We start from the raw sequence: 21,206 nt of genomic DNA on the forward strand, positions 1-21,206 counted from the left end.
TATACTTTGAACACCAGTGCATCAAAATTAACAATATAAGTAATAAAAATATTGAGAATACATAATCAATGATACAAAATAAATAATACAATGCCCTAAGGGGCAGAACATGTATATATGATAATAAAATACATGTAAGTACACATATGTGGACACATATATATATACATATACTACAAAAGTAAAAACACAATGACAAGATCAAAAGGGTTGGCTGAGTGAAATGAATAAATATCCAGTGTAGGACAAAAAACTAAAAACAGAAATGAAATACACCATAGTAAGATGGAGCATTTATCCTATCAAAGATAGTGAGACATATGCAACATTAAGTACTAATAATAATAAATAATACATAAATCCATATACAGAACCCAAATCATAAATATGTACATATTTTAATAACTAGAGCATAGAAAGTGACAGTGCATGTAATAAATAAAAAATACAGATGTAAAATGCCCCTAGGGGCCAGAAAATCTAAAATAGTAAAGTGCATATGAGTGCCCATGTGTAGGTACATGTGAATATATATATATGCACATATAAATTATGTATACCAACACGATAAATTAATACAAAGGAAAATGAATAAATATAATATATAATAATAAGATACATGTAAGTGTCTATGTGTGGGTACCCGTGTATATATAAAAAAACAGATATAAAATGTCCATAGGGGCAAGAAAATATATAATAATAAAGTGCATATGAGTGCCCATGTGTAAGTACACATGAATGCATATATATGCACATATAAAAAACATATATGCCAACACGGTAAATTAGTACAAAAAAGTGAATGAATATAGTATATAACAATAAGATACATATAAGTGTTTATGTGTGGATACCCATGTATATATACATACATATAAGAAAACAAGAAAATAAAGAATTAAAGATACCAACACAATAAATAGGTACACAAGAAGGAAATGATAGTGACGCTATCAAAGCAGAATTTCCCAGTCAGGAACAGTCAAAGGTCACTCCAGTATAGAAAGTCCATATACGCCTCCAAAGAACACATAAGGAAAGACATATAAGGATGTAATCTGTTGAATAAACAAAAGAGATATAAAAATCAAGAAATAAAACAGAGATTAAAAACACTAGACTAAAACCGTTTTAAATAGAAACCAAAGGGAACTACAAAAAACTATAAAAATGGGACAAAGCTGAGGACCTCATTGAGACCCTTAGGGCGAATGCAATCAATGCGCACTATCCATTGGGCTTCCAGCTGGGCAAGACGTTTCTTCAAATCACCGCCTCGTCCATCCATGATGACACGATCAATGCCACGCACTCGAAGCAGCTGACTATTGCATTCATGTTTTTCTTTAAAGTGCCTTGGTATGGGCTTCAAAAATTCATCTGCCAGTGGATTGGATGCTGCCTTAATGTCGCGGATGTGTTCCAGGATTCTGATACGTAGCTGGCGTGATGTTAAGCCTACGTATATAAGCCCACACGGACATGTGGCGTAATACACCACATAATCCGTAGAACACGTAATGTGCTGGGTAATGCGGAATTCCTTGGATCCATCACTAGATAAGCAAGTGAAGCAACGCTCCAAGTTCCTACATGCCGTACAATCCCGGCAGGGAAAAAAGCCCCACCTGGGGCCCCTAGAGCCAAAAGTATACTTGGGTTCACAACCCCTGTAGTGACTGTGGGTTAGCAAGTCCCTGAGGTTTTTATTTCTCCGGTATGTGATGGAGGATGTGTCAGTCAGGCATTTGGAAAGTACTGTGTCATACTTGATAATTGGCCAATATTTATCCAAGACTCCTTTCATTAGTGTGGAATTGTTAGAGTACGTGGCTATAAATCTCACCTGATTAGATGTTTTTGATTCCTTTTTTGTCTTTAGGAGATTGACTCGATCAATCCCAGAGGCTCTTCTTTTACATCTACGGATTGTTCTTGATGAGTAGCCACGGTCCAAGAAACGGTTAGAAATATCCTCAGCATGTTTTTGGTACGTTATTTCCTCGGAGCAAATGCGTTTGGCTCTAAGGAACTGTCCATAAGGGATACTATTCTTGAGATGTCTGGGGTGTGCTGATGTAGAGTGCAGTAAGCTGTTAACCGATGTCTCTTTCCGATGCAGATCACTTTGTAGCAGACCATCACTGCCCCTATGGATACGCACATCAAGGAAGTCCACACTGTCCCGACTGTAATGGCAGGTAAGTTTTATATTAGTGTCATTGGCATTTAGTTCCTCCACAAATTTCTTCAAATCATTTTCAGTACCCTGCCAGATTGCAAAAACATCGTCTATATATCTAGACCACATAAGTATATTAGATGAAAGAGGTGTAGCATCAGTAATAAAGACCTTCCTCTCCCACAGCCCCAGGAACAGACATGCATAGGACGGCGCAAAGGCCGCCCCCATGGCTGTACCCTGGAGCTGTAGGTAGAGTACTTCCTTAAAAATAAAAAAATTATGGGTTAATGCAAACTCCAGCAGGGATAACAAAAATTTACTGAGATGGTCATCAATGTCAGTGTTGTTCAAAAAGAAACTAACCGCCTCCATACCATCTGCATGTCTGATAGACGTGTAGAGAGACTCAACGTCTAATGTTACTAGCCACATATCGGGTTCCAAATTAATGTTAGAGATCTTGGATAAGATGTCCCCTGTGTCTCGCAGGTACGATGGTAGTGTTTCCACAATAGGTTTGAGATAGAAATCCAACATCTTACCGATATTTTCAGAAAGACCCCCATTTCCGGAGACAATAGGGCGGCCAGTTGGACACATCAAGTTTTTGTGGACTTTGGGTAATAAATACAGACATGGAGTCCGAGGTGTATTAGGAACCAAGCCATCCCTCAAGTCCTTAGTGATTGTTCCGTCTATAAACGCTTCCTCTACTAGGTCAGATAATTCCGCCTGAAAAATAGAGGTGGGATTAAAACTTAGCCTCCTATACGTATATTTTTGGTTTATTATATATTTTGATGGCTGAGCATTTATTTGTAGTGCCCTCTCTATAGGTTTATCTGTCTAATTGTGTGTGTTTCAGCACCTGTTTCACAGGGCCATGGATCTCAGAGCACGGGATCAATCCTGGCTGGCACATATTGATGCAATATTTAAGAGTGAAGCGACACCTAGTGGTTCGAGTGAAAATGGGACTATTATGGAAATTAAAACCAATTTAAAATCTATGCTTAAAAAACGAATGCGCACGTGGTGGAATAAGGCTACCTTGGAGAGTTATCTATCCAAAAACATGATTCCTAGAGGTCTTCGGGTCAAAATTTTACCCTCATTCCCTGTGGAGGATTCATTGTTTCGCTCCAGGTGGGAGGAAGCATGTAACGTGTGTTCACGCTCCCTTATTGGCCTTCTGATAGGAATGGACAAAAATAATTTGGATAACATGGAGAAAGAGATTGAGACTCTCCAACTGAAACTTACCGAGTTGGTGAGTCCTACGGATATTGATACCTTCAAAAAGGATCTGGATGGTCAATTCATTATCTGGGAAAAGGAAATTAAGGAGGTCAAGACTAGTAAGTTTATGCGGGATGTGCAGGACTTTAAGACTAATACAGTGTACAAATGGCATAAACCCCGGTCCTCTATCAGATCCTCTTCAATCTCGTCCCAATCTTCGGTTGAAGGGAGTACAGAGGTTTTGGATACACAGCGCTTTTCGGCCACCGGTAGAAACAAACGTAAGGGCATCAATTATACTCGCAAATATAATTTCTCCAAGCGCCCCCATACTAACATGGCGGGGTCATCCAAATTACAGGTGATTAATCTTTCTTCTGTGTCTCTTACAGAGGCACAATCGGAAGTATTGAGCCTTGGCCTATCGTTTTCTCCCACCTCACCATTTAATTTTTTTACAGCTGTGAAAGACCTCCATTTATTTGCCAGAAAACTTGTTTTGCATAAATTACACCAAAGAAAAAATGCAGACAATGCACAATGGACCGTTGAGGAACAAGAAACTATTGCAATTTTAAATGAACTATGTGAGGAATCCTCTCCGGGTATACCCAAGGGTAAGTTTACACTCCCTAAGCCTAAACGTTTTCCCCCCCTCAATTTGTTTCCCGAAATTGAAACATTTGTCCGAGTGGTCACGGAGGATTTCAAGAAAATTCCAGTGGGTTCACAGCACGACAACCTGACCCGCAAACAGCGACAAGCACTGAGTGAGCTACGCTCTATGAGTCAATTACTTATCAAACCCGCTGATAAAGGCGGTAATGTCGTGCTGTGGCCCACTGAGATGTATGAAAAAGAGGCTTTCCGGCAGCTTCGGGATGGGGATACGTATAGGAGGCTAAGTTTTAATCCCACCTCTATTTTTCAGGCGGAATTATCTGACCTAGTAGAGGAAGCGTTTATAGACGGAACAATCACTAAGGACTTGAGGGATGGCTTGGTTCCTAATACACCTCGGACTCCATGTCTGTATTTATTACCCAAAGTCCACAAAAACTTGATGTGTCCAACTGGCCGCCCTATTGTCTCCGGAAATGGGGGTCTTTCTGAAAATATCGGTAAGATGTTGGATTTCTATCTCAAACCTATTGTGGAAACACTACCATCGTACCTGCGAGACACAGGGGACATCTTATCCAAGATCTCTAACATTAATTTGGAACCCGATATGTGGCTAGTAACATTAGACGTTGAGTCTCTCTACACGTCTATCAGACATGCAGATGGTATGGAGGCGGTTAGTTTCTTTTTGAACAACACTGACATTGATGACCATCTCAGTAAATTTTTGTTATCCCTGCTGGAGTTTGCATTAACCCATAATTTTTTTATTTTTAAGGAAGTACTCTACCTTCAGCTCCAGGGTACAGCCATGGGGGCGGCCTTTGCGCCGTCCTATGCATGTCTGTTCCTGGGGCTGTGGGAGAGGAAGGTCTTTATTACTGATGCTACACCTCTTTCGTCTAATATACTTATGTGGTCTAGATATATAGACGATGTTTTTGCAATCTGGCAGGGTACTGAAAATGATTTGAAGAAATTTGTGGAGGAACTAAATGCCAATGACACTAATATAAAACTTACCTGCCATTACAGTCGGGACAGTGTGGACTTCCTTGATGTGCGTATCCATAGGGGCAGTGATGGTCTGCTACAAAGTGATCTGCATCGGAAAGAGACATCGGTTAACAGCTTACTGCACTCTACATCAGCACACCCCAGACATCTCAAGAATAGTATCCCTTATGGACAGTTCCTTAGAGCCAAACACATTTGCTCCGAGGAAATAACGTACCAAAAACATGCTGAGGATATTTCTAACCGTTTCTTGGACCGTGGCTACTCATCAAGAACAATCCGTAGATGTAAAAGAGCCTCTGGGATTGATCGAGTCAATCTCCTAAAGACAAAAAAGGAATCAAAAACATCTAATCAGGTGAGATTTATAGCCACGTACTCTAACAATTCCACACTAATGAAAGGAGTCTTGGATAAATATTGGCCAATTATCAAGTATGACACAGTACTTTCCAAATGCCTGACTGACACATCCTCCATCACATACCGGAGAAATAAAAACCTCAGGGACTTGCTAACCCACAGTCACTACAGGGGTTGTGAACCCAAGTATACTTTTGGCTCTAGGGGCCCCAGGTGGGGCTTTTTTCCCTGCCGGGATTGTACGGCATGTAGGAACTTGGAGCGTTGCTTCACTTGCTTATCTAGTGATGGATCCAAGGAATTCCGCATTACCCAGCACATTACGTGTTCTACGGATTATGTGGTGTATTACGCCACATGTCCGTGTGGGCTTATATACGTAGGCCTAACATCACGCCAGCTACGTATCAGAATCCTGGAACACATCCGCGACATTAAGGCAGCATCCAATCCACTGGCAGATGAATTTTTGAAGCCCATACCAAGGCACTTTAAAGAAAAACATGAATGCAATAGTCAGCTGCTTCGAGTGCGTGGCATTGATCGTGTCATCATGGATGGACGAGGCGGTGATTTGAAGAAACGTCTTGCCCAGCTGGAAGCCCAATGGATAGTGCGCATTGATTGCATTCGCCCTAAGGGTCTCAATGAGGTCCTCAGCTTTGTCCCATTTTTATAGTTTTTTGTAGTTCCCTTTGGTTTCTATTTAAAACGGTTTTAGTCTAGTGTTTTTAATCTCTGTTTTATTTCTTGATTTTTATATCTCTTTTGTTTATTCAACAGATTACATCCTTATATGTCTTTCCTTATGTGTTCTTTGGAGGCGTATATGGACTTTCTATACTGGAGTGACCTTTGACTGTTCCTGACTGGGAAATTCTGCTTTGATAGCGTCACTATCATTTCCTTCTTGTGTACCTATTTATTGTGTTGGTATCTTTAATTCTTTATTTTCTTGTTTTCTTATATGTATGTATATATACATGGGTATCCACACATAAACACTTATATGTATCTTATTGTTATATACTATATTCATTCACTTTTTTGTACTAATTTACCGTGTTGGCATATATGTTTTTTATATGTGCATATATATGCATTCATGTGTACTTACACATGGGCACTCATATGCACTTTATTATTATATATTTTCTTGCCCCTATGGACATTTTATATCTGTTTTTTTATATATACACGGGTACCCACACATAGACACTTACATGTATCTTATTATTATATATTATATTTATTCATTTTCCTTTGTATTAATTTATCGTGTTGGTATACATAATTTATATGTGCATATATATATATTCACATGTACCTACACATGGGCACTCATATGCACTTTACTATTTTAGATTTTCTGGCCCCTAGGGGCATTTTACATCTGTATTTTTTATTTATTACATGCACTGTCACTTTCTATGCTCTAGTTATTAAAATATGTACATATTTATGATTTGGGTTCTGTATATGGATTTATGTATTATTTATTATTATTAGTACTTAATGTTGCATATGTCTCACTATCTTTGATAGGATAAATGCTCCATCTTACTATGGTGTATTTCATTTCTGTTTTTAGTTTTTTGTCCTACACTGGATATTTATTCATTTCACTCAGCCAACCCTTTTGATCTTGTCATTGTGTTTTTACTTTTGTAGTATATGTATATATATATGTGTCCACATATGTGTACTTACATGTATTTTATTATCATATATACATGTTCTGCCCCTTAGGGCATTGTATTATTTATTTTGTATCATTGATTATGTATTCTCAATATTTTTATTACTTATATTGTTAATTTTGATGCACTGGTGTTCAAAGTATATATATATATTTATATATTTATTATTTTTTAGTGTACTTTCTTGCACGGATAGATGTGTTTTGTATCCATCACCTATATTATTTATATTGTATGTGTCTCACTATTACTGTTGGGACACATGCTCCATGCATTATGGGGTATTTCACCTGAGTATTCATTTGTATGCCTCATACCGTATATTTAATTAGCACATTGATTAAATTACTTTCTTTTTCTTACTTTTTCTTACTTCTTCTTACTATTTCTTCTTCCAGTCAGGTTTGTGCATTCTTTAACACAGGTTTCCCGTGCTATGGTCTTCTTATAGGGCCGCCTCCCATTTCTGTCTCCTGCTCTCTGCGGTGTGCGCTGCTTCCGGCCGGCGCTTGCTGGTTGCCATGGAGACGCGTCCTCTTGGCGTCGCTTCTTTGGCTCCTCCCGCTGGCGCGTCAGCGGGGGGCGCCTGGGAGTGACGTCGGACGCCGATTCGGCCGCTTCCGGCTGGCGCTGGGCGGGATTAGCGCCGACATTACCGCACCGAGCATTTATTTCATATGTATATAAAGAGTTTCAGTTCCACCTTAACACTAGCGCCCCCCGAGGAAGCAATATTTGCGAAACGCGCGTCGGGGCTCCTCTCTTCCGCATACCGCTGCAGGGTGACTCTACGTGTGCATATATCTCTTCATCTGTAAGTACATCATAGCTTGATTCACGCATGTGCTTGGGATTTTCCTTATTATACTTATACACTGATACTAAGATTTACTTTCACAATATGCATGAGGCACTTTTATTGTCCTGTGTGACTCATGTGCACACCTATTGTCCCCCTGTACCTGCTCCCTATGTGTGAACTATCACGCTATTGTTGCCAGGATAGTTGTACACAAATGTGATAATTGGGTCTCACATATAGGGCTGCCCTGCTATACTTTACCTACATTAGGCACCTTTATTGTTTCAAGTTTTCTTGACCACATGCCTTGTTTCTTTATACCTGCTTCTTATATGTGAACTATTACCTTACTAAATGACAGGTTATTGGCTGTGAGTCACGGTTTACACGTTTCAAGCAGGATACATGTGTATGCGGCACTAGTGTCGCTTCTCCACCATTTACTACAAACTTTGTCTTTATTAATATACTTTATTTGTATGTATTGTTTTTATGGTTCTCTAATAAAATTGTAATTTTTAGCTTTTGGAGTCCATCTTCTTTTTGGTTTATTATATATTTTGATGGCTGAGCATTTATTTGTAGTGCCCTCTCTATAGGTTTATATGTCATCTGGGGTCATTGTTGCGAGGCATCACTGGGAGTAGCAATTCAGCAACGTGTGCACATAACACTGCAGGAGCTATTGTTTCCTGTAAGGCTATCACTGAGGGTTCAATGAGTTCATTGCTCTCACTTTACGGCACTGCTGCATGAGAATTTTCCCACGCAGCTGTGCCACAAGTGACAGTATTATTATTATTTATTTATATAGCACCATTAATTCCATGGTGCTGTACATGAGAAAGGGGTTACATACAGGGTTATAAATATCGTTTACAGTAAACAAGTTTACAGTGACAGACTGGCACAGAGGGGAGGAGACCCTGTCCTTGCGGACTTACATTCTATGGGACAGTATGAACTATACTGTACTCACAGCGGCGGAGGGATACAGTGCGGAAGGATACCTTCCATCATTGTATCCCGGGGCCCCTGGAGAGTGGTCGCATCTGCCGATGAGAGAGCTCTGCACAGGAGATCGTCGTGGGACACTAGTTATTACATGGATTACATTGGATCAGAGTATACTTTTGGTTTATTATTTTAATAGTTTTTACAGGTGATCGCTGTGATCTTTACGAGTGATGGCTTCGGGGACTAGGTGATTGGTGAATATGTTGTATGTACTGTCTGTACTGTACATGTATGTATGTTTTTTTTTTTTTTACACATGAACACAGTAGCCGGATGATGGGACTATACTATCCCATCATCCGGCTACCTGTCACTGTAGCAGGCATAGCCAGATGGGACTACACTGTGTTCCAAATTATTATGCAAATTGGATTTAAGTGTCTTAAAGATTTAATTGTTTTGTTTTTCAAATAAACTCGTGGATGGTATTGTGTCTCAGGGCTCAATGAATCACTGAAATCAATCTTAAACACATGTGATAATTAGTTTTCCAGGTGCTTCTAATTAAAGGAAAACTACTCAAAAATGATGTTCCACATTATTATGCAGGTCACAGGTTTCAAGCAATATGGGAAATAAAAAGGATCTCTCTGCTACTGAAAAGCATCAAATAGTGCAATGCCTTGGACAAGGTATGAAAAAATTAGATATTTCACGAAAACTTAAGAGTGATCATCATACTCTGATGAGATTTGTGACTGAAACAGAGCACAGACAGAGTTCTTGGAAATAAAGGCATAATGAGGAAGTTTTCTGGCAGACAAATTCATTGGATTAAGAGAGCAGCTGCCAAAATACCATTACAAAGCAGCAAACAGTTATTTGAAGCTGCTGGTGCGTCTGGAGTCCCTCGAACCTCAAGGTGTAGGATCCTTCAAAGGCTTGCTGTGGTGCATAAACCTACTATTCGGCCACTCCTAAACAGTGTTCACAAGCAGAAATGGTTGCAGTGGGCCCAGACATACATGAAGACTAATTTCCAAACAGTCTTGTTTACTGATGAGTGTCGAGCAACTCTGGACGGTCCAGATGGATGGAGTAGTGGATGGTTGGTGGATGGCCACCATGTCCCAACAAGGCTGCGACATCAGCAAGGAGGTGGAGGAGTCATGTTTTGGGCTGGAATCATGGGGAACCAGCTGGTAGGGCCCTTTAAAGTTCCTGAAGATGTGAAAATTATCTCTGCAAAGTAAATAGAGTTTCTGACTGACAACTTTCTTCCTTGATCTTAAAAGCAGAAACGTGCCTTCAGGAACAAAATCATCTTCATGCATGACAATGAATACCTCTGAGTAATTGGCTGCTATGGGCATAAAAGGAGATAAACTCATGGCGTGGCCACCATCTTCCCCTGACCTCAACCCTATAGAGAAACTTTGGCGTATCATCAAACAAAAGATCTAAGAGGGTGGGAGGCAGTTCACATCAAAACAGCAGCTCTGGGAGGCTATTCTGACTTCATGCAAAGAAATACAAGCAGAAACTCCCCATAAACTCACAAGTTCAATAGATGCAAGAATTGTGAAGGTGATATCAAAGAAGGGCTCCTATGTTAACATGTAACTTGGCCTGTTGGGATGTTTTGGAGTTAAATAGCTTTTTTGTTCAGTGAATGTGACCTCCTATTGCTGCAAATTCCACAAATGAGCATTTTCAGTTCTTTAAAACATATCAAATATTTAGAAATACTACTGTGCTTAATAATTTGGAACAGTGCATTTTGAGTTTTTATTCATTTTGGAGATTATACTGTTATCATTGGGAGGTTTCTTCAATAAAATTCGATGTATACTCTAACGGGTGATGACTTTTATTAGACTGACTGTCATTTGCACTGACCATTTAGGAAAATCTGAGAAAAATGTAATTTGCATAATAATTTGGAACATAGTGTAGTAGTTCCATCAGACAATGCCTGCCTACATACAGCCCCGCACACACCCACACAGCCCCCCGCACGGCCCCGCAGACTCCCGCACATAGACACACACAGCCCCGCAGACCCCAACACACAGACACAGCCCCGCAGACACACAGAAACAACTGCACCTTACTGTAGTGCTGCATCCCCGATCACTTGTGCTACACGGAGCAGAGCTTCAGTCGCGCTCTGTGTAGCAGAAATGCTCTTGCTAAGGGTATGTGCACACGCTGCGGATTTGGCAGCGGTGTACTGTACCATGTAAACCTATGGAAAACCAAATCCGCAGTGCACATGCTGCGGGAAATTCCGCGCAGAAACGCTGCGGTCAATTCTTTGTGCTGATTCCGCAGCGTTTTACACCTATTCCATAATAGGAATCCACAGGTGTAAAATCTGCAATGGAATCCGCAAAGTGTGCACATACCCTTGGGCTATGTGCACACGTTGCGGATTAGCCTTAGGAATTTCTGGTGCGGATTCTGTCTCTCCTGGCAGAAAACGCAGCTGCTAATTTGTCGTGTTTTTTGTGGGGATCTGCAGCATTTTTTGTGCGGTATTTTTTGCAGATTTGCTGCGTTTTTTACCCCTGCAGATTTCTATAATGGAATGGGTACAAAAACGCTGCAGATTCTCAAAAAAGAAGTGACATGCTACTTCTTTTAAACCGCAGCGGATTTTCCGCAAAGTGTGCACAGATTGTTTTTCTCATTGATTTACATTGTACTGTAAATCAATTGCGGATCTGCAGTGTTTCTGCACCGCAAAAAATGCTGCAAATCCGCAAAGAATCCGCAACATGTGCACATAGCCTTAGAGCGCTGACAGCTGGGCGGCGCTCATGCTATCCAGCAATCACAACCACAGGGGCCTCCTGCAGACCCCGGGTTGTCATGCCAACCCATCGGTGATTAGCGGTCATGTGACAGGGCCGCCAATGGCGGGATGAGCCCGCAGCAAACAGGGGAAGGCATGCTTAGACGTAACGATAAGGTTGGAAAGGGGTTGATTAAAGGGTTTAAGCTAAAATAGCCTGTGAAATGTTTAGGAAATGCCTCATTTCAGGGGCTCAAAAGAAATTGGACAAATTATCTTTACCATAAATAAAATGTTCATTCTTAATTTTTTTGTAGAGAATTCTTTGCAGGAAAAAGATTTCAGAATCTCCCTCACATGTGGTATTTTTGACTTGTTGTTCTCTGGAAGGATTCTTTTTGATGTCATGATTAAATAAATTAGCCTTATTAGAATGATGGATCAATGTAACTTGTGGTTAACACCTGTGTTTCACAATGATTTTCCACCACCTCGTATGTTGTAATTGGCTTAGAGCTATTTCAATAGCTCACTCAGAATATCCTGCCATATCCTATGACTTAAGGTACCGTTACACTAAACGACTTACCAACGATCACGACCAGCGATACGACCTGGCCGTGATCGTTGGTAAGTCGTTGTGTGGTCGCTGGGGAGCTGTCACACAGACAGCTCTCTCCAGCGACCAACGATCAGGGGAACGACTTCGGCATCGTTGAAACTGTCTTCAACGATGCCGAAGTCCCCCTGCAGCACCCGGGTAACCAGGGTAAACACCGGGTTACTAAGTGCAGGGCTGCGCTTAGTAACCCGATATTTACCCTGGTTACCATTGTAAAAGTTAAAAAAACAAACACTACATACTCACATTCCGATGTCTGTCACGTCCCTCGCTGTCAGCTTCCCGCACTGACTGTGTCAGCGCCGGACGTAAAGCAGAGCACAACGGTGACGTCACCGCTGTGCTCTGCTTTACGGCCGGCGCTGACAGTCAGTGCAGGGAAGCTGACGGCGGGGGACGTGACAGACATCGGAATGTGAGTATGTAGTGTTTTTTTTTTTTTTAACTTTTACACCCTTTTTTTCCCTGGTTACAATGGTAACCAGGGTAAATATCGGGTTACTAAGCGCGGCCCTGCGCTTAGTAACCCGATATTTACCCTGGTTATAAGTGAACACATCGCTGGATCGGCGTCACACACGCCGATCCAGCGATGACAGCGGGTGATCAGCGACCAAAAAAAGGTCCTGATCATTCCCATCGACCAACGATCTCCCAGCAGGGGCCTGATCGTTGATCGCTGTCACACATAACGAGATCGTTAAGAGGGATCGTTGCTACGTCACCAAAAGCGTGACGTTGCAACGATATCGTTAACGAAATCGTTATGTGTGAAGGTACCTTAAGGCTACTTTCACACTAGCGTCGTACGACGCACGTCGCAATGCGACGTACCGACGCATGCAGTGATAAAAAAACACAACGGGGGCAGCGGATTCAGTTTTTCAACGCATCCGCTGCCCTTTCTACAGTCTGGGGAGGAGGGGGTGGACACGACTTTTTTGTGCCGACGGTCCGCCACAACGTGTGGCACGACGGATGCAACGTGTGGCAATCCGTCGCTAATGCAAGTGTATGGAGAAAAAACGCATCCTTCAGGCAATTTTGCAGGATGCTTTTTTTTCTCCAAAACGAGGCATTGCGACGTGCGTCGTACGACGCTAGTGTGAAAGCACCCTAAGGCTACTTTCATACATTAGGTTTTTTGTTTCAGGCACAATCCGGCAATTTAAAAAAAAAAAAAAGATTTTTTTTTATTTTTTACGCCAGATCCGTTTTTTTCCGATAGAGTTGTATTAGTGCCGGATTGTGCCTGAAGGGCATGCGTTTCATCCGTTTTGTGCTGGATCCGTCCCTTCAGGCTTTTTCGCCGGACACAAAAAACTTTCACTGCAACGTTTTTCCTGTGCGCACAAAAGCCTGAAGGGACGGACCCAGCAATAAACGCATGGAACGGGTGTGTGAATGAGCGGTTCCGGCTACCGAATCCGTTTTTTACACATTGAGCATGCCCAGAAGCTTCATTTTCGATTCTGGCATGGGAATTCTCTCCCCCCCCCCTCTTCTAAAACTGCGTTATAAATGAGTGCAGCATGGAGTCAGCGACCAGGGCTCCCGTTAGAAAAAAATTGCAAAGGGGAATTAATGGAGAGATAAGTTCATCTTGGAAGGTCTTATTGTTTAAGTAGGACAGACTGTCAGGTCCTGGGGTCTTCCCACTTGGTAGCCTGAACCACCTTCCTGGAGTGTTCTTTACTAGGATGGATGTTGTCAAGGGGGTTTCACCATGGGAAGGATTCTGCGATCGTCCATCACATGTGTTCTGTGGACGCCCGGGCCTTTTTGAGTTACCAAGCTCACCAGTATACACTTTTATTTTTGACAGAATATACCAATTTGTTGATTTGGTCATTCCTAACATTTCTGCTCTCTATGATGGATTTCTTTTTTTTCAGCGTAATGATGGTCTGTTTCTCTTCCATTGAAAGCTCCTAAAACAGCATGTTGTGAGTTCACAGCAACAGCTTCTAAATGCAAATGCAACAACTGGAATCAGCTCCAGACCTTTTACCTGCAAAATTACTTTTGGTCCCTTTAAAAAGAGACAGCTACACATTAAAGAGCTGTAAATCCTAAAGCCTTACTCCAATTAGGACGTGAAAACCCTCAAAAACCGCGAGTCTGCACATTAAGGCCGTATTGATTAAATAACTGTATATAAAATATGTTTTGGCAAACAAACAGCTAAAATGCCAAAACATTTGTGTCACTGTCCAAATAATTCTGGACCTCACTGTAAATACGCGGCACACAGAAGATTTGTCCTACCATGAGTCTACAGAGATGACATTCATCATTATCATTCCAAGAAAACCTCTTTAATAGTCAACCTGGGGCATAAAAGTGACAGCTCTATCCTCAGGATGCCAGAGAGGGGCGACCAGCCGCGATCTACAGCACCAGGGTCTCCGAACCTCCATGGCATCCGCGCCCTCACCTAGTACCTCGCCGTCCGCCCACCAGAGGGGACAGCGGTCCGCTACTTCAGAGATGTGGACCCTGCCCCTGGGACCCGCTCCCATGCATCACTTGTGGGCTATCCTATGGAAATGCCACCACTGTCTATAGATGGAGTGTTATTAACCTCTGGAAACACAAAATGAGGCGGAAAACCACGAGAAAAAAGCTGTGTGTGGGCTCATCAACGTGACGTCACATTCCTCCTAGCCAGGAGACCTACAGACAAAAAAACCTGGAAGAGACGGCGCGTCACACTGTATGGCCCTGCCACACTGCACGTTACTGAGGACCAGTGAGACGCTGTCTTCTGCTGTTTACAGACGGCTTCGCGTGGCCACCACCCGGCTCTCACACAGAACGCTGGCAGCCCGCCGGCTCTCACGCAGGACGCTGCCACTTGCTCTCCGTTCCTCACTATTTTCCTCCTCCTCATATTACACCTCGCTGAACTCTGGTCTCCCCTCCATGGAAGATCAAACGCTAAGCCCCGCCCCTTCCGGGAAGTCACGTGCCGTCTAGCCTGTGTCTTGTCACTTTGTGTCTCATTTCTTCCGTCTGATGCTGGCGCTTAGTTTACGTCATAAAAAGACCACGCCCCTCAGCCAGGAGTTCCAATCGATAAGCTGTGTGGGAGGGAGGAGACAAATCAGTGTGGCCGAGAACGCGACTGGGGAGCAGCAGCGCCGCCCGCAATGTGACAGCTCAGACCAGGTAAGCTGCGACCAGAGGAGCCGGTGTCTGCGGAGCCGGACATCTGGTCCCCAGCCCCGGGGAAGGAGGAGGCTGTGTGCGGTAACGTGCAGTGCAGGACGGGGGTTCCGGGGTCCTGTGACTGCTGGCGTTCTGCATGGTGACCGCAGTCCTGTCATACATGTACTATATCTAGCGATAGTCTGCAGCATTGTGCATGGTGACCGCAGTCCTGTCATACATGTACTATATCTAGCGATAGTCTGCAGCATTGTGTATGGTGACCGCAGTCCTGTCATACATGTATTATATATTGCGATAGTCTGCAGCATTGTGCATGGTGACCGCAGTCCTGTCATACATGTATTATATATTGCGATAGTCTGCAGCATTGTGTATGGTGACCGCAGTCCTGTCATATATGTATTATATATAGCGATAGTCTGCAGCATTGTGCATGGTGACCGCAATCCTGTCATACATGTACTATATATTGCGATGGTCTGCAGCATTGTGCATGGTGACCGCAGTCCTGTCATACATGTATTATATATTGCGATAGTCTGCAGCATTGTGTATGGTGACCGCAATCCTGTCATACATGTATTATATATTGCGATAGTCTGCAGCATTGTGCATGGTGACCGCAGTCCTGTCATACATGTACTATATATTGCGATAGTCTGCAGCATTGTGTATGGTGACCGCAGTCCTGTCATACATGTATTATATATTGCGATAGTCTGCAGCATTGTGCATGGTGACCGCAGTCCTGTCATACATGTACTATATCTAGCGATAGTCTGCAGCATTGTGTATGGTGACCGCAGTCCTGTCATACATGTATTATATATTGCGATAGTCTGCAGCATTGTGCATGGTGACCGCAATTCTGTCATACATGTACTATATATTGCGATAGTCTGCAGCATTGTGCATGGTGACCGCAGTCCTGTCATACATGTATTATATATTGCGATAGTCTGCAGCATTGTGCATGGTGACCGCAGTCCTGTCATACATGTACTATATATTGCGATAGTCTGCAGCATTGTGTATGGTGACCGCAGTCCTGTCATACATGTATTATATATTGCGATAGTCTGCAGCATTGTGCATGGTGACCGCAGTCCTGTCATACATGTACTATATCTAGCGATAGTCTGCAGCATTGTGTATGGTGACCGCAGTCCTGTCATACATGTATTATATATTGCGATAGTCTGCAGCATTGTGCATGGTGACCGCAATTCTGTCATACATGTACTATATATTGCGATAGTCTGCAGCATTGTGTATGGTGACCGCAGTCCTGTCATACATGTACTATATATAGCAATAGTCTGCAGCATTGTGTATGGTGACCGCAGTCCTGTCATACATGTATTATATATTGCGATAGTCTGCAGCATTGTGCATGGTGACCGCAGTCCTGTCATACATGTATTATATATTGCGATAGTCTGCAGCATTGTGCATGGTGACCGCAATTCTGTCATACATGTATTATATATTGCGATAGTCTGCAGCATTGTGTATGGTGACCGCAGTCCTGTCATACATGTATTATATATTGCGATAGTCTGCAGCATTGTGCATGGTGACCGCAATTCTGTCATACATGTACTATATATTGCGATAGTCTGCAGCATTGTGTATGGTGACCGCAGTCCTGTCATACATGTACTATATATAGCAATAGTCTGCAGCATTGTGTATGGTGACCGCAGTCCTGTCATACATGTATTATATATTGCGATAGTCTGCAGCATTGTGCATGGTGACCGCAATTCTGTCATACATGTACTATATATTGCGATAGTCTGCAGCATTGTGTATGGTGACCGCAGTCCTGTCATACATGTACTATATATAGCAATAGTCTGCAGCATTGTGTATGGTGACCGCAGTCCTGTCATACATGTATTATATATTGCGATAGTCTGCAGCATTGTGCATGGTGACCGCAATTCTGTCATACATGTACTATATATTGCGATAGTCTGCAGCATTGTGTATGGTGACCGCAGTCCTGTCATACATGTATTATATATTGCGATAGTCTGCAGCATTGTGCATGGTGACCGCAATTCTGTCATACATGTACTATATATTGCGATAGTCTGCAGCATTGTGTATGGTGACCGCAGTCCTGTCATACATGTACTATATATAGCGATAGTCTGCAGCATTGTGTATGGTGACCGCAGTCCTGTCATACATGTATTATATATTGCGATAGTCTGCAGCATTGTGTATGGTGACCGCAGTCCTGTCATACATGTATTATATATTGCGATAGTCTGCAGCATTGTGTATGGTGACCGCAGTCCTGTCATACATGTATTATATATTGCGATAGTCTGCAGCATTGTGTATGGTGACCGCTGTCCTGTCATACATGTATTATATATTGCGATAGTCTGCAGCATTGTGTATGGTGACCGCAGTCCTGTCATACATGTATTATATATTGCGATAGTCTGCAGCATTGTGTATGGTGACCGCTGTCCTGTCATACATGTATTATATATTGCGATAGTCTGCAGCATTGTGTATGGTGACCGCTGTCCTGTCATACATGTATTATATATTGCGATAGTCTGCAGCATTGTGTATGGTGACCGCAGTCCTGTCATACATGTATTATATATTGCGATAGTCTGCAGCATTGTGCATGGTGACCGCAGTCCTGTCATACATGTACTATATATAGCGATAGTCTGCAGCATTGTGCATGGTGACCGCAGTCCTGTCATACATGTACTATATATAGCGATAGTCTGCAGCATTGTGTATGGTGACCGCAGTCCTGTCATATATGTACTATATATTGCGATAGTCTGCAGCATTGTGCATGGTGACCGCAGTCCTGTCATACATGTACTATATATTGCGATAGTCTGCAGCATTGTGTATGGTGACCGCAGTCCTGTCATACATGTACTATATATTGCGATAGTCTGCAGCATTGTGTATGGTGACCGCAATCCTGTCATATATGTACTATATATTGCGATAGTCTGCAGCATTGTGTATGGTGACCGCAGTCCTGTCATATATGTACTATATATTGCGATAGTCTGCAGCATTGTGTATGGTGACCGCAGTCCTGTCATATATGTACTATATATTGCGATAGTCTGCAGCATTGTGCATGGTGACCGCAGTCCTGTCATACATGTACTATATATTGTGATAGTCTGCAGCATTGTGTATGGTGACCGCAGTCCTGTCATATATGTGTATATATATATAGCGATAGTCTGCAGCATTGTGCATGGTGACCGCAGTCCTGTCATATATGTACTATATATTGCGATAGTCTGCAGCATTGTGTATGGTGACCGCAATCCTGTCATACATGTATTATATATAGCGATAGTCTGCAGCATTGTGCATGGTGACCGCAATCCTGTCATACATGTACTATATATTGCGATGGTCTGCAGAATTGTGTATGGTCACTGCAGTCCTGTCATATATGTACTATATATTGCGATAGTCTGCAGCATTGTGCATGGTAACCGCAGTCCTGTCATACATGTACTATATATAGCGATAGTCTGCAGCATTGTGCATGGTGACCGCAGTCCTGTCATACATGTACTATATATTGCGATAGTCTGCAGCATTGTGTATGGTGACCGCAGTCCTGTCATACATGTATTATATATAGCGATAGTCTGCAGCATTGTGCATGGTGACCGCAATCCTGTCATACATGTACTATATATTGCGATGGTCTGCAGAATTGTGTATGGTCACTGCAGTCCTGTCATATATGTACTATATATTGCGATAGTCTGCAGCATTGTGCATGGTGACCGCAGTCCTGTCATACATGTATTATATATAGCGATAGTCTGCAGCATTGTGCATGGTGACCGCAATCCTGTCATACATGTATTATATATATGGCCTATGAGACCCGGCCTATAGCTGGATCTCACAGGCCATTGTACCCTGGGGTCATCACATGACCTCAGGGTACTATGGTAAACATCGTGACCTGCGATTCCCAGAGTTTTTGCTATTCATAGCAATACTAATGTGCTTCTTTGTATAGTACAAGCGATCAGATGATCGCAGCTTCAAGTCCCGTAAGGGGACTAAAAACAAATTCAGTGAAATGTTAAATAATGTTTTTAAAAATCTGAAAAAATTCAACCGTTCTGATCACACCCCCCCCCCCCCCTTCCCTTTCCCCATTTAAAATTAAAGTATGGTAGCTAAAAAAAAAGTTAAAGTAAAAAATTACATATATTTGCTAGCACTAGTTTCATAAAAGGCCGATTTTATGAAAATCTAAAGCAAAAAGTTAGCTCAGGGGGCAAAAAAAAAAAAGCCCTCACACAGCCCCAGATCCTTAGAATTGCAAATGTTACTGGTCTCGAAAAAATGGTGACACAAGGAAAGAATGTTATAATTTTTTTTACCACTTAAATAAGCTTTGCATGTTTGGTGTCTGTGCAATTGTACTGACCTGGAGAATCAGTTTTACAGTATAGTAAACTTGGTAAATAGCAAAACGCAAATTGTAGAATTGCACTTTATTCGCAATCTCAATGCACTTGGAATTTTATTTCATTTTTAGTGCATCACATGATAAAATAAATACTGTCATTCAAAAGTACAGCTTGTCCTGCAATAAAAAAAAATCATGTTGTGTGGCTGAAAAAAAAAAAAATGTTACCTCTAGGAATATAGGGAGAAGAAAAAAGGAAAACTTCCCATCATGAAGGTGTTAATTTATTCACAGGGTTAAGTGTTCACATGCGATAATGTTAGGAAGGGTCCAATTGTTCAATGTGATTTTTGGTTATGTTTGTGTTGGTTGTGTTAAACAATTTAGTGTATTTTTATTTATTTTTAGAGCACCATTGATTCCATGGTGCTGTACATGAGGGGGTTACATACATAATACAATTATCAATTACAGTCAACAAACTAACAATGACAGACGGGGACAGAGGGAGACGACCCTGCCCTTATGGGCTTACATTCTACAGGATGGTGGGGAAGGAGACAGTAAACAGTAAGAGACAGGTTATATGACTGTGAGGTTCTAGTCATGCTATGATTAAGAACATTTGTTTGTCCAAAACACATAAGATCAATCTCCTTATGGTTTGTGCTGAATTTTAACTGGTGGACAATAAAGCCATACACCTTTTAACTTCAGAAGAGAGCTAGATCTTCCTTTCTTGTATTAAGCATTTGATACAGTGCCACAAAAAAGGTTGTAACATAAAATGAGATCAATAGGAAAAGCAATGGGGGAAGGTATATAATTGGTTAACAACCTGCTCAGGGATAGGAAATAGAAGGTGATTATTAATGGAACGCACTCTTCTCAGGTGACAGATGAGTTGGGTTACCACGGGTCAGTATTGGGCCCTCCTTTTAACATATTGATGGTCTTTTACAGGGTAGACTTTTAATATTTGTAGATGATACTAAACTAATGTAATGAACAAAGAGGAAGATACATTTTGTAATATTAAACTATGTAAGCTGTAAGAAATGACAAATACAGTTTAATGTAGATAAATATAAGCTCATGCAAAGGAAAGAAAAAGTAACCTGTCCCTCATCTAATGGAATTTTGTATTCCGTCTCCCTTCTGGTGGATTTTTGCTATATTAAATTGACAACTTTTAATTAATTTTTTTTTATATGAATAAATGACAAGTTTTTATTGAAGCTGGATTTCCCTCCTCTTTTCAAAAATTAAACTATGG

General features: G+C 41.7%; 1 protein-coding gene across 2 annotated transcripts in view; it reads left to right on the top strand.

Annotated features, from left to right (window-relative positions):
- The first annotated feature begins 15,335 nt into the window (after positions 1-15,335).
- Positions 15,336-21,206, top strand: part of SLC66A2 (solute carrier family 66 member 2) — a 174,243-nt gene continuing 168,372 nt past the window's right edge. For both annotated transcript variants that reach the window (XM_077270030.1, XM_077270031.1), the window contains exon 1: positions 15,336-15,483. The gene's annotated coding sequence lies outside the window, so the exon portion shown is untranslated. The remainder of the gene's footprint in view (positions 15,484-21,206) is intronic.

The sequence above is a fragment of the Ranitomeya variabilis genome, chromosome 6 (genome assembly GCF_051348905.1).
Source record: "Ranitomeya variabilis isolate aRanVar5 chromosome 6, aRanVar5.hap1, whole genome shotgun sequence".
Taxonomy (NCBI): domain Eukaryota; kingdom Metazoa; phylum Chordata; class Amphibia; order Anura; family Dendrobatidae; genus Ranitomeya; species Ranitomeya variabilis.